Consider the following 12,553-nt stretch of genomic DNA (forward strand, 5'->3'; position numbering starts at 1 on the left):
TGTCCAATCAATTGAATTTACCACAGGTGGACTCCAATCTAGTTGTAGAAACATCTCAAGGATGATCAATAGAAACAGGATGCACCTGAGCTCAATTTCGAGTCTCATAGTAAAGGGGCTGAATACTTATGTAAATAAGGTATTTCTGTATATTATGTGTAATCATTTAGCAAAATTTTTTAAAATACAGTTTTTGCTTTGTCATTATAGGGTATTGTGTGAGGATTGCTGAGGAATTGTTTAAAAAAAATCAATTTTAGAATTCGTCTGTAATGTAACAAAGGCACTGTATATAAATAGTTATGGCAATATACTAAAGCTAATATATATGTGTAAACAGGAGAAAAAGTGACCAGTTGCTGGAGAAATCGATATAAATACTAATGGTAATGGCAATCAATAATCAATGGACAGCATCGTAATGGAGTAATAAATCTAATCAATAATCATTTTAGCAGCAGCGTAGGTTGTGTCTGAGTGGGTAGAGAATTGTGGATTGGCATAGAGTTAGTGTGGATAGTCTTTGGACATTTTTGTAAAGCGATGCCTAAATGGTATACACAGAGTTGTTCATTTCCCTTGGTTTGCACAAAGTGTTTGCTATGTTTATGCAATGGGTCACTTTTGATTAGTGTGTTTGCTAAACCGAGGTGTAAATGAGATGAAGTGCTCATCTGTGTGTGTGCGTGTGTGCCCACAAGCATGCATGTGTGCTTGTGTACACACATGTAAACTCAGCAAAAAAAAGAAACGTCCGGTGTTCAGGACCCTGTCTATCAAAGATCATTTGTAAAAATCCAAATAACTTCATTGTAAAGGGTGTAATCACTGTTTCCCATGCTTGATCAATGAACCATAAACAATTAATGAACATGCACCTGTCGTTAAGACACTTACAGCTTACAGACAGTAGGCAATTAAGGTCACAGTTATGAAAACTTAGGACACTACTAAAGAGGTCTTTCTACTGACTCTGAAAAACACCAAAAGAAAGATGCCCAGGTCCCTGCTCATCTGCGTGAACGTGCCTTAGGCTTCCTGCAAGGAGGCATGAGGACTACAGATGTGGCCAGGGCAATAAATTACAATGTCCGTACTGTGAGACGCCTAAAACAGCGCTACAGGGAGACGGGACGGACAGCTGATCATCCTCGCAGTGGCAGACCACGTGTAACAACACCTGCACAGGATCGGTACATCCGAACATCACACCTGCGGGACAAGTACAGGATGGCAACAACAACTGCCCGAGTTACACCAGGAACGAACAATCCCTCCATCAGTGCTCAGACTGATGAGGCTGGACTGAGGTCTTGTAGGCCTATTTTAAGGCAGGTCCTCACCAGACATGACCGGCAACAACGTCGCCTATGGGCCAAACCTGGACCAGACAGGAATGGCAAAAAGTGCTCTTCACTGACGAGTCGCGGTTTTGTCTCACCATGGGTGATGGTCGGATTTGCGTTTATCGTCGAAGGAATGAGCGTTACACCGAGGCCTGTACTCTGGAGCGGGATCGATTTGGAGGTGGAGGGTCCGTCATGGTCTGGGACGGTGTGTCACAGCATCATTGGACTGAGCTTGTTGTCATTGCAGGCAATCTCAACGCTGTGTGTTACAGGGACGACATCCTCCTCCCTCGTGTGGTACCCTTCCTGCAGGCTCACCCTGACATGACCCTCCATCTGGTGGCCACACCAGATACTGACTGTTGCTTTTGACCCCCCCCCCCGCCCTTTGTTCAGGGACACATTATTAAATTTCTGTTAGTCACATGTCTGTGGAACTTGTTCAGTTCATGTCTCAGTTGTTGAATCTTGATATGTTCATACAAATATTTATACATGTTAAATTGACAGTGAGAGGATGTTTCTTTTCTTTCTGAGTTTAGTAGCAAACAAATCACAATGGAAATACTCATCACTTTACCAAACTCATCCACTCACTGGCAGCCAGCTAGGGTTCGTTTGGCTCCCCCATGTGGACAGACCTTGTCGCTACATGCTCTCTCCATACCCATGATGAAAGGATTAGGTGGATTAGGTATTTAGGGAAATCTCTCTAGCCTGTAAATAGACAGATGGACACCCCCTGTCTGTCCTCCCAGGGCAGATGTTTGTGCCCTAACGCCTATCTGGAACTTAATGTTTTCAGCTGTCTTTTTTGTCCTTCTTTCTTTCTTTCGTTCATTCTTTTTTATTGCTCTTTCATCTGTCCCAGAGCCATGTAAATACTATATATGGCTGTGGTCTTTCATTTTTGGTCGTGCTGTTTGTAATTGAATGTGTAATGTTACATATAATATCATCGCATTGCATTGTGACGATTGTGGTGGTGTGATGGTTGCTTGTGGAGGAAAGAAACGTGTTTTGGGGGTTGAGGTAAGGACAGGCTTGTTGAAGTCTCCCCTAACCATAGATCCAGGGTCAGATATTTTTGTAAACCTCCTTATGGGTAAAAATCGGATGTAGGGTTGGGTAATCTAATCCGATCGGGGAAGGGGGTGTTCAAAAGATCACAGGGTACATGATGATTGGAGGGATGTGTGGGGGAGGGTGGCGTTGGTACCTCATGGGGCGGAGGTGAAACCCATCAGGACAAGGCCAGATTAGTGTCTATGGCACGCAGACACACACACACACATCCTGTCCCAGGGGAGTCCCCCCCCCCTCCCTGGCTTTGGCTTCTATCCCCTTCATTTTTACCTCATCACTTTCTAGCACAGCGGAATATAGACTAAATCTGTAGGCTTACTTTTTTTGTAGGGCAGATGGGTGTTACGGATAATGATAATACCTCTCTGCCAGTGTTTCCTGGATACACATATTTGGAGGGAGGTGTGATATGCCAAAATGAATGCTTTGCAGGGGTGGAAAAAGTACTGAAATATCCTACTCGAGTAAGAGGGACTGTTACTTTAAATGAAATTCTACTCAAGTAGCAGTAAAACTACTGGTCTCAAAAACGACTCAAGTAAAAGTAAAAAGTAGCTAATTTGAAAAGTACTCAAGAGTAAAATTAATTTCATTACTTAAAAAAACAAAAACATTGACCTTATAGCTAATTTCTCTAAGATTACCGGAATGTTGTTACACCAGATCTTTTCCATGCAGTAAATGTAAAAAGGAGCAGAGGAAATTCATGTACAGTATGAACTCATTTAATTTATTGTTTGAGTACAAGGCACGTCTGTATACAAAACAGGAAGGATTTGTCAATATTACTCACATTTGAAAAATAAATCCAAAATCCAAAATCTCTTAAAATGTACTGATGAATTACACAGTGAACAGACCTAAAGGATTTGATGTCAAATGAGCTCTGGAGGCAACAACAGAACATCCTGGAAATAAAAATGTATCGAGCAAACCCCCCTGACATAGAGAAAGGGCTACATATGTTGCATTAGAGTACATTAGGTTATGTAGTGTTCCTCGCGCAAAAACAAATGACTTTTGTTCTAATGCTTTCACTTTCTCTCTGAACTTGCTGTTCAGTTTCAGCCGGCGCTGATTTCCAAAGTGAATCAAGCCCATACTGGCTCGCCTTGCAGTGAAGAACAGTCCAACAAAGCTATAAAATAAAAGACGTTCACGGGCGGCAGGCAGGCCTGTGTTCAGTTTGAGGGACCGCTTATTTATGTATGGAAAGGAATGAAGCAAGTTCATCTTGTCTGACACACAGGCAACGTACCCATCCAGCCACCCTGTGCCTTGTGACCTTCTGGGCATCAGCGATGAGGAGAAATCATCTTCATCAGATGAATGCTGCCTCTGTTGCTCGGGCCTCGTCCTCTGTCTTTGAAACCTGTTGGAAACGTTACGTTAAAGTATTGAAATTCCCACTGGAGAAAGTATTGAAATTCCCACTGTTCTCTGAACTTTTTGAGAACATTCCCAATGTCAAACCAGTTGGAGGAACGTACATAAATGGAACCATTTATTCAACTTTTAGGAAACGGTCTGTTAAAGTAATGAAATGCCAAGAAAACAGCGTTATTTTATTCCTTAAAGGAGCTGAGAATGTTCCAAAGTCAAGCAACTATCCTGCACCATTCCCAGAATGTTTTGGGAAGGTTGTATGAAAAATAAGCATATAGCTAAGTGAGAGCGTGGTTGTCCTAAGAAACACAAGGTTCTCAGAATGTGTTGTTCTCAGCCTAGCCATACTTCAGGTGTGGCTAGGTGCTACCTAGACCTATTAATTACAATATTATTGACTAGAATTATTCAATCACCACAATAGTCATGACATACTGTATGAGTATCTTTTTCATTGCAGATGCAAAGGCCTACATGATGCAACCCTGTTTTGAAAAATAAAACATAAAACCTGATTAGAAAAATGATCTTGTTCCATCATAGTCTATATTAAAAAAAATGTTTACACCGTATCAGGGGCCCCAGGAAAACTATTTCCCCACCACCACTCTGGGACCTGTGGTGCCACCTCTGAAATGACAACACAATGTTACAAATAAAAAAATGATTGTATGATCTACATTTGACATGTTTTTGGTGGTGGGGGTTGAGCTTCCAATAGTTTTATGTGGCTCAGTGCAGCCGACAGCTACTACGACCATTTCAAAATGGAACAGACTGTTACTGAAATTTCGGGTAAAAACTCAATAAAACATGCCTCAAATATTAGGAAAAATGTCTATACATTTAAAAAATAACATTGCTCTGCCTATACCATTTATACAGGAGTGTTGACGCAATGAGACAATTCTGTTCATACTACCATGCTTCAAGGGGGGGCAACTGTCCGGCGCTACCTCCGGATGTAGCGGTCGAGATGTAGTAAGTAAGCAAGTCTACATTTGAGTAATATCACAGATTATCCATTATATTGAGCAGATACTCTAGTGGCCCAACCTAGTGGCCGCTCTAACAATGGAAATAACCGTCTTTAAAAATGGGATGTCTGCCATATGTCACTTTTTGGGAGACCCCGACCAAATTCACATAGAAAGATGTGTTATAGAGCTGTCATTCTCATTGAAAGCAAGTCTAAGAAGTGGTAGATATTCTATGTGGCTTTTTCTATGCTTCCCGTTCTTAAGTTTCGTTTTTGCCTCTTTTACTTTCGGTTTTGTACTGCAGCTTCCAACAGCTGAAAATACAGTATTTTTGGTTTTCGGGAAAATATACTGTATCTCACAGCTGTTTAGATGGTACAATGATTCTCTACACTATACTTGCTTGTTTTGTCACATAAACTGAAATTAGGCAAACTTTTAGAATTTTAGCAACCAGGAAATGGCGGAGCAATTTCTACATAGTGCATCTTTAAGTATATTTAAAACCTAATACTTTTAGATTTTTACTCAAGTAGTATTTTACTAGGTGACTTTCACTTTTACTTGAGTCATTTTCTATTAAGGTATCTAGTATTTTTTTTGAATCACTTCTATTATGGATTGTAAAAACATCTTGAGGATTTCAGAAATCTATTATGTGCTGGGCTAATATGTTGGATAGATGTCAGAAGAGGTAACAGAAGGGGGAAATGCAAAATGCAAAAAGCGTCCCACTTATTCTGAATTCACCCAACAAGTAATCAGAAAAACGACTAAATTCAAGTAACGAGAGTATTTGTAATTCGTTACTTCCACCCCTGATGCACCCCTTTGTTTGAGGGTTTATAGTCAGTGACCCTAATCTATAGGCCACTGATGGAAGCCACCCAGTAATTCATCTAGATGATTTACTTAATCGAAACAAAGGTTTCTGAAGCAGCACACAACAATTGGCAACAGAGCGATGCATAATAAATATAACACAAATGTGATATAAAAAGAAAACAAAAAGAAAAACCCCAAACAGTCACAGGTTCCCATTCAAATGGCGAAGGTTTTTAATGCGAATATTCTCAAATCTGCATGAACCAATATGCGCATTTTCCCACCAGAGATGTTTCTGTTTTACTGATTTCTTGAGGATTAAAAGGCAGTGTGTGATGACGTAGTGCACATAAAAATAACTTTTGAGGTTAAATTCCCATGTACCAAATAAAAAATACAATTTAAATGGATTTTACATTCCATTTCAACTCTACTGATGGTTTTGTCACAAAAAGTGTTGCGTTTACATAGCAAATGTGCCCACTCTGGTCTTAGTATGTGCACTCTAGCCAACAGCTCGCAAATACGGTACGGTTAGGCTACCTACATGATGAGATTATTATGGATAAGAGCGAATTATTTTATTTGTCAAACGGCATCATCATCATTTCACCGGAATAAAACTCTCAATATTTATTGGAAAGGAGCATTAAAGTCATAACCGTGCACTTTCCCAACCCTGTGTAGTTCATCATTGCTTATTTCCAGGGGTGCAACTTCCACCCCCTCCCCCCACACACAGTTTTATCATTGTATTGTGATATGAACGATGCAACGGTGTGCTTTAGGAGCATGCGGATGCCTCCGAGCGGGTGGGTAGGCTGTTTGGAGTGTTTATCTGACAAAAAAATTAATTATAATAATGTCCCCCTCATTTCTTAAACCAAAGTTGAGCCCCTGCTTTTTCAATGTGTAGCCTAATTAACTGCAGGCTTTCCCAAATCGTAGTGGGAGGACCATGCAACATGGTGTGACGCCCAAATGGACTTCGATATGATGGTTATTATATAAAGATTTGTGCACTGACATTTCTCTTATAATTAATTTAACCAACACAAAAATATCCCATCATGTCTAACAAACAAACTGTCTCTCGACATTTATAAAATCATACCTGCATTTCCTGTTTCCATCAGCCCGGTCGTGACTTCTCTCTTGTGTCAGTTAATTAATCCGCATTAAATGGTTGAATGGGAACCTGGTTAATCGTATGACATTTTCAGATGAAGTAACAGAAAAAAAATCATTATCTTTTATATTATAAAAATGCAGATGCTAGTTATAGCATTTTAAGAGACATTGCTTGTTGTTTGTTTAGCTAATAGGTGCTTATTTTTTGGCTTGGATAGATCATATTTGACCTATGTGTGTGCTCATTGTGGTAGGTAGAGAGAGTTATTTTCCCACTGATCATTGAAAAATTGGTGATGTGTGGTTGTGTGTCTGTATACTCCTGCCCTCTCTTGGTTTAATATAGCACTACATATAAAAAGACTGAACCCATCTTGCAAATCTAGCATAAAACCACTATTTTTGTACATGGGGAGCATATCTCGATGAGGGAGTGCATCTTGAAACAATATCGGCGGCATATTAAGAGGATAGATTTGAGCTAAAAAAAAGGAATCAGAGGGGAAAATGATACAGGCATGTTGATTTGCGCTGTCTGTGTCTATTTTATCTTGACTGGATACACATCTGCTACACTGGCTCTTACACATTCACTGGCCCTGTGGACTTATCTGTGAGTGAAAGTGATCTGTCGGTCCAAACAACCTGTATATTTTCATGGGAGGATGACATACCATTCACGGGTCTCTGGGGGACAATGGGGGCCAAGGAATGCCCTCTTTTCCTATAGCCTACACTAACTTTTGAATTCTTCAGGGAAAGGTTGTGCACTGTGGTAGCCTATGTTCTAAATCCTCAGCACTAAAGCAGCCGACCCTGCTTAGCTTCAGAGGTAAGCCAGCAGCATACCACCGTCTTTCAGATGGGACTTTAAACGGGTGTCCTGACTCTCTGTGGTCAATTAAAATCACATGGCACTTATTGTAAGAGTAGAGGTGTTAACCCTGGTGTCATGCCTAAATTCCCCATTCCATCATCCCTCTTATTCCTAATTGGCATATATCAGCTGATGTGTGGTGAATGTTCTGGCACAAAAATGGTTGCTGTGCATCACCCAGGTGGAAGCTGCACATTGGTGGTGGAGGTGAGTTTTCCCCTTACTATGTAAAGTGCTTTGAGTTCCTCGGTAGAAAAGAGCTATAATCAATTATTATTAATTAAAGCCTTTCTCAGTGTTCTACGTGGGGCAGACAACCTGGCTTCCTATGATACGAGCTTCCAGACAGGCAGGAGCACAATAACCCCCATCTCCTCTCCATCCATGACATACTACACGTAGCCCAGGAAGGTAGGGCAACAGTTACGTAACCGCGTTAAGCGATTCTACCATCTACTAAACATGAAATATGACTGTTCCAATTCACATTGTGATGTACGTTGTGTCCCAAATGGCACGCTATTCCATATATCCTTCAAACTCAACTCTGGACCTCGAAGCCAGTTCCACTGTGTTTTTTCATTGTTGCCCTCTAATCGGGGACTAATATTGACCTACCGACGCCAGGTGGGTGCAATTAATTATCATGTAGAAGAAAAAACTAGCAGGCTCTGGACCTCGTAGGGTAAGAGTTGAGCACCCCTGCCCTACATAGTGCACTTATTTTGACCCCGGCCCATATAGTGGATAGGATGCCATTTGGGACAAGCCATAACCAGTTGATAGAAGGGCAGTCTGATGTTAAATCTGGGTTATAGTATTCATAGGATGAGAAGATGAGAAGCAGATCCTAAAATCCCTAAAAGGACTGGACTGCATTTTCATCAGGATGCTCATGAGCAATTTCAATATAGCTTGGCTTAGGTCAAAAACAAGTGGATACTAGGCTTTAGTGGTCACTCTAGGGACATATATGTGTGTGCTTGTGCATCAGAGTGAACATGTAGATTACATACTCTATTATTCTCCTCTTCTTTCCTCTGTCTCCTTTATGTTTTCATGCAACGCTATTACATAATGACTCACAGTGTGTGTGTGTGTGTGGGGGGGGGGGGGGGACAACTGTCTCCACGCATGCTCCATTCTCTGGCCTGAGGGGAATGTCGGCTAACATCAGCATTGGAGTGTGTCTCGCTCCAGCGACCACGTGCAGCACACACACTCTTGCTCCGGGCGTGATGATTCTCCCACAGATGCCTAGCACAGCGCTCCATAGACACACAGAGAGAGCTATAGAAAACATACAGTATGTGCAAACACAAGTCACAGTATCGAATTGTTTTAGTTAACCTTTTATTTAACTAGGCAACTCAATTAAGAACAAATTCTTATTTACAAAGACGGCCTACCCCGGACGACGCTGTGCCAATTGTGCGCCGCACTATGGGACTCCCAATCACGGCCGGATGTGATTCAGCCTGGATTAAATAGGTCTATATGGCAGACAAACAAGATGCAAATCGCAGTTTAGACAAGCAGAACATAAAACGTTAACACAGACAATGCAACACATTGTAGATACCAAACAGTGGCACAGACATTTCTATGACAATAACAAGATTTTTCTGACTCGTGCAAAAAACACACACACCAGCACCACAAATAAAATTCCTGCCACTGACAAGCGCACTAACTATCGTTCCACCATAAATTACTCTTATAGTTATTGCCATATCTTGAACTATTTTTGTTAGGGTTTCTGTTATATGTGCATGGTATGGGGAGAGATGAGAACATGAGCACTGTTACAAATTTAACTATTTGCTCTTTGTACTTTTTGCTCTAATTGCATCAAAAAAAGTAAGTCAGTTAAGAACGAATTCTTATTTACAATGATGGCCTACACCGGTCAAACCCGGACGACGTTGGGCTAATTGTGCGCCGCCCTATGGGACTCCCAATTACGGACAGTTGTGACACAGCCTGGAATCAAATCGCGGTGTCTGTAATGACGCGTCTAGTACTAGAGATGCAGTGCTTTATACCGCTGCGCCACTCAGGAACCCGAGGAATAATCTCATACAATCATCGCTAATAGCCACACGAATCGAAAATCCACTTTTTCTAATCCAATATTCGGAGAAGGAGAGATCACTGCAGCTGCCGCACCATGACAACTAATTGCCACTCCCTTGATTGTAGAGATCGCTACCTCCAACGCGGCAACGCGTTCATTTTAGCCGTACAGCCCATTCGTTACTAAAACGCATTGGCTGCTGTTTAGGCCACGCCCATAACCACGAGGGGCGGGGCGGGACCTTGGTTGCGTTCGAGTTTGCGCGTCGCTCGCGCGTATGTGGGAACGCGGTAACACCGAAATGGGAGATTGACGTCGAAAGAATCAAAACCCGAGGGAGGGGACATTTCTACCTATCCACACTACAGGGAGGGAGAGCAAAGCCTACCTGTGTGATAGAGTCGGCATAATGTCGACAGTAAAATAGTTTACAAGTATTTGTTTTTTTGTTTTTGTTTACAACAACACCGTGACAACTTTTGAGGCAGAAACGCTCCGAGCTGCCCAATGAATGGAGTTACCTTTTGCCTGGTTGGAATTCCACCTCGCTCTGGAAACGAAGTAAGTGCACTTGCCGTTGAGAAGTTACTTCTTTCAATTGCGATTGACTTACTGTAACTATTATTTGATTGAAAAAAAAGTAGTTCGTCTTTCTCTTGGTACATTTTGTTGTTGGTTGTCATTTAGCAGCCGCTCTTTATCCAGAGCGATTTACAGTAGCATACATTTTTCCTACTTTTTCGGACTGGTCTCCTGTGGGAACCGCCATGCTCTACCAACTGAGCCACACGGGACCTAAATATCTGGTAGGCTAAATATTTTTCCAGGGAGCAAACGTTTGTGCTCTTATTGTAAGCTTCTCCGCGGGGGGGTGTACTCATTGTGTACTAATGTAATGTAGGCTACAGTGCACTACACCGTTTGTTGTATAGGCTACACTTTCTATCAGTCTAAAAACGTAATGCAAAGGCTGCCTGCCTTTAGCTTGTACTGTCAGTAATGTTGTTTTGCAATCTTCTGCACCACACAATAGTCTATACACTGGACGTGTCAAACTATTATCACATATGATGTTGTGCGACTATTTGATATTAACACAATGTTCACATATATTAGTAAATAAAAGATGTGCAACGTCCGCTTGTTCGAATAAAAAAAATAGGGGCCACATTATTTTAGGTATGCACTCTTAAGTTATATGACAAAACGGCGAATGCGTTTGTAAATAATTCAAGTGGTGTTGTCAACTTGATTTCATGCTACTACCTAAAAGCTTTTTCATTACTGTAATGGCGTCCCCGGGAGCTTTTCACTACAATACATGCTTTATTATTCTGTTATAAACTACTGTAAGGAAACCTCAACCTGATTTTCCACCATGGTCCATGAATGCACTACTGGACATGTTTGAGCCTTATATGCACCCCCATCAGAATATAAGTAAGGGTGGGTGGATGTGGGAGTGAGACAATATGAAATTGGGTTAGAATGCATCAATTTCCATATGTCAGCCCACAGGTGCAGCCCTGTAGACAGAAGGCACATTGTAGCCGTTACACTTTCCTCACTGTTACAATGTAGAGGGTTGGGAAAATATGTTGTTCATTTGGGCTACATTGTTTCAGGAATCTGGGTTATCCCATGCTCTAACTGCTGGAGAGACATATAGACTGGCAAACGACTCATTGTCTTCAAGTTGCCATACATGTTGTCGGGCAAACTGATGGCCACGTTTAACCAGTTGCACTGCAACGGAGGTTATTCAGATAACAGTAAATGAAGTCAAAATAAACTATTTATAGTTTTATTTGTAGTTCACATTGACTTATAGCTTGTTTGACCTTCAGTTTAGGCTACATGTGTTGTGTTTACCATTCCAAATTTCAAGCACCAACATGTGACAATTTTGTTTCCGGAAGTTCATTGATTCAACTTCTCAAACTTCCAAATGTCTTCCGTTATCTAACTTTCTTCCAAATTCCCCCATCGGATTATGTGTGCTCAGTCAAGCAGATTCCTCTTGCCTTATATGTCCAGTATCAAGCCTTCAAGCATTTGCTGAAAGCTCTAAAGTAAAAGGGCAATTAGTTTGTGCCGCCGTGGTTGCTTCGGCCTGGTGTAGTCACATGGGTAAACAGTAGCATTTCTCCAAGGCATATAGACTCTACTTTGGGCTATACAACCTTTCAGGCAGATACTTAGTCCAATTGTTTCGGCTCAAACTTAAGTAGAAATGCACCTAACAAATGAAAAAAATGTGTTGCATCATATGGATATGCTATATACAGTACCAGTCAAAAGTTTGGACACACCTACTCATTCAAGGGTTTTTCTTTATTTGTACTATTTTCCACATTGTAGAATAATAGTGAAGACATCAAAATGATGAAATAGCACATATGAAATAATTTAGTAACAAAAAAAGTGTTAAACAAATCAAAATATAAAGTTGGAGTCGAAAGTTTACATACACTTAGGTTGGAGTCATTAAAACTCGTTTTTCAACCACTCCACAAATTTCTTGTTAACAAATTATAGTTTTGGCAAGTCGGTTAGGACATCTACTTTGTGCATGACACAAGTCATTTTTCAAACAATTGTTACAGACAGATTATTTAATTTATAATTCACTGTATCACAATTCCATATGGGTCAGAAGTTTACATACACTAAGTTAACTGTGCCTTTAAACAGCTTGGAAAATTCCAGAAAAATGATGTCATCACTTTAGAAGCTTCTGATAGGCTAATTGACATCATTTGAGTCAATTGGAGGTGTACCTGTGGGTGTATTTCAAGGCCTACCTTCAAACTCAGTGCCTTTTTGCTTGACATTATGGGAA

General features: G+C 40.9%; 1 protein-coding gene across 1 annotated transcript in view; it reads left to right on the forward strand.

Moving 5' to 3' along the window:
* Positions 1–12,553, forward strand: part of LOC115106679 (rho GTPase-activating protein 23-like) — a 65,805-nt gene that overhangs the window by 12,099 nt on the left and 41,153 nt on the right.

This window comes from Oncorhynchus nerka, linkage group LG23 (assembly GCF_034236695.1).
Source record: "Oncorhynchus nerka isolate Pitt River linkage group LG23, Oner_Uvic_2.0, whole genome shotgun sequence".
NCBI lineage: Eukaryota > Metazoa > Chordata > Actinopteri > Salmoniformes > Salmonidae > Oncorhynchus > Oncorhynchus nerka.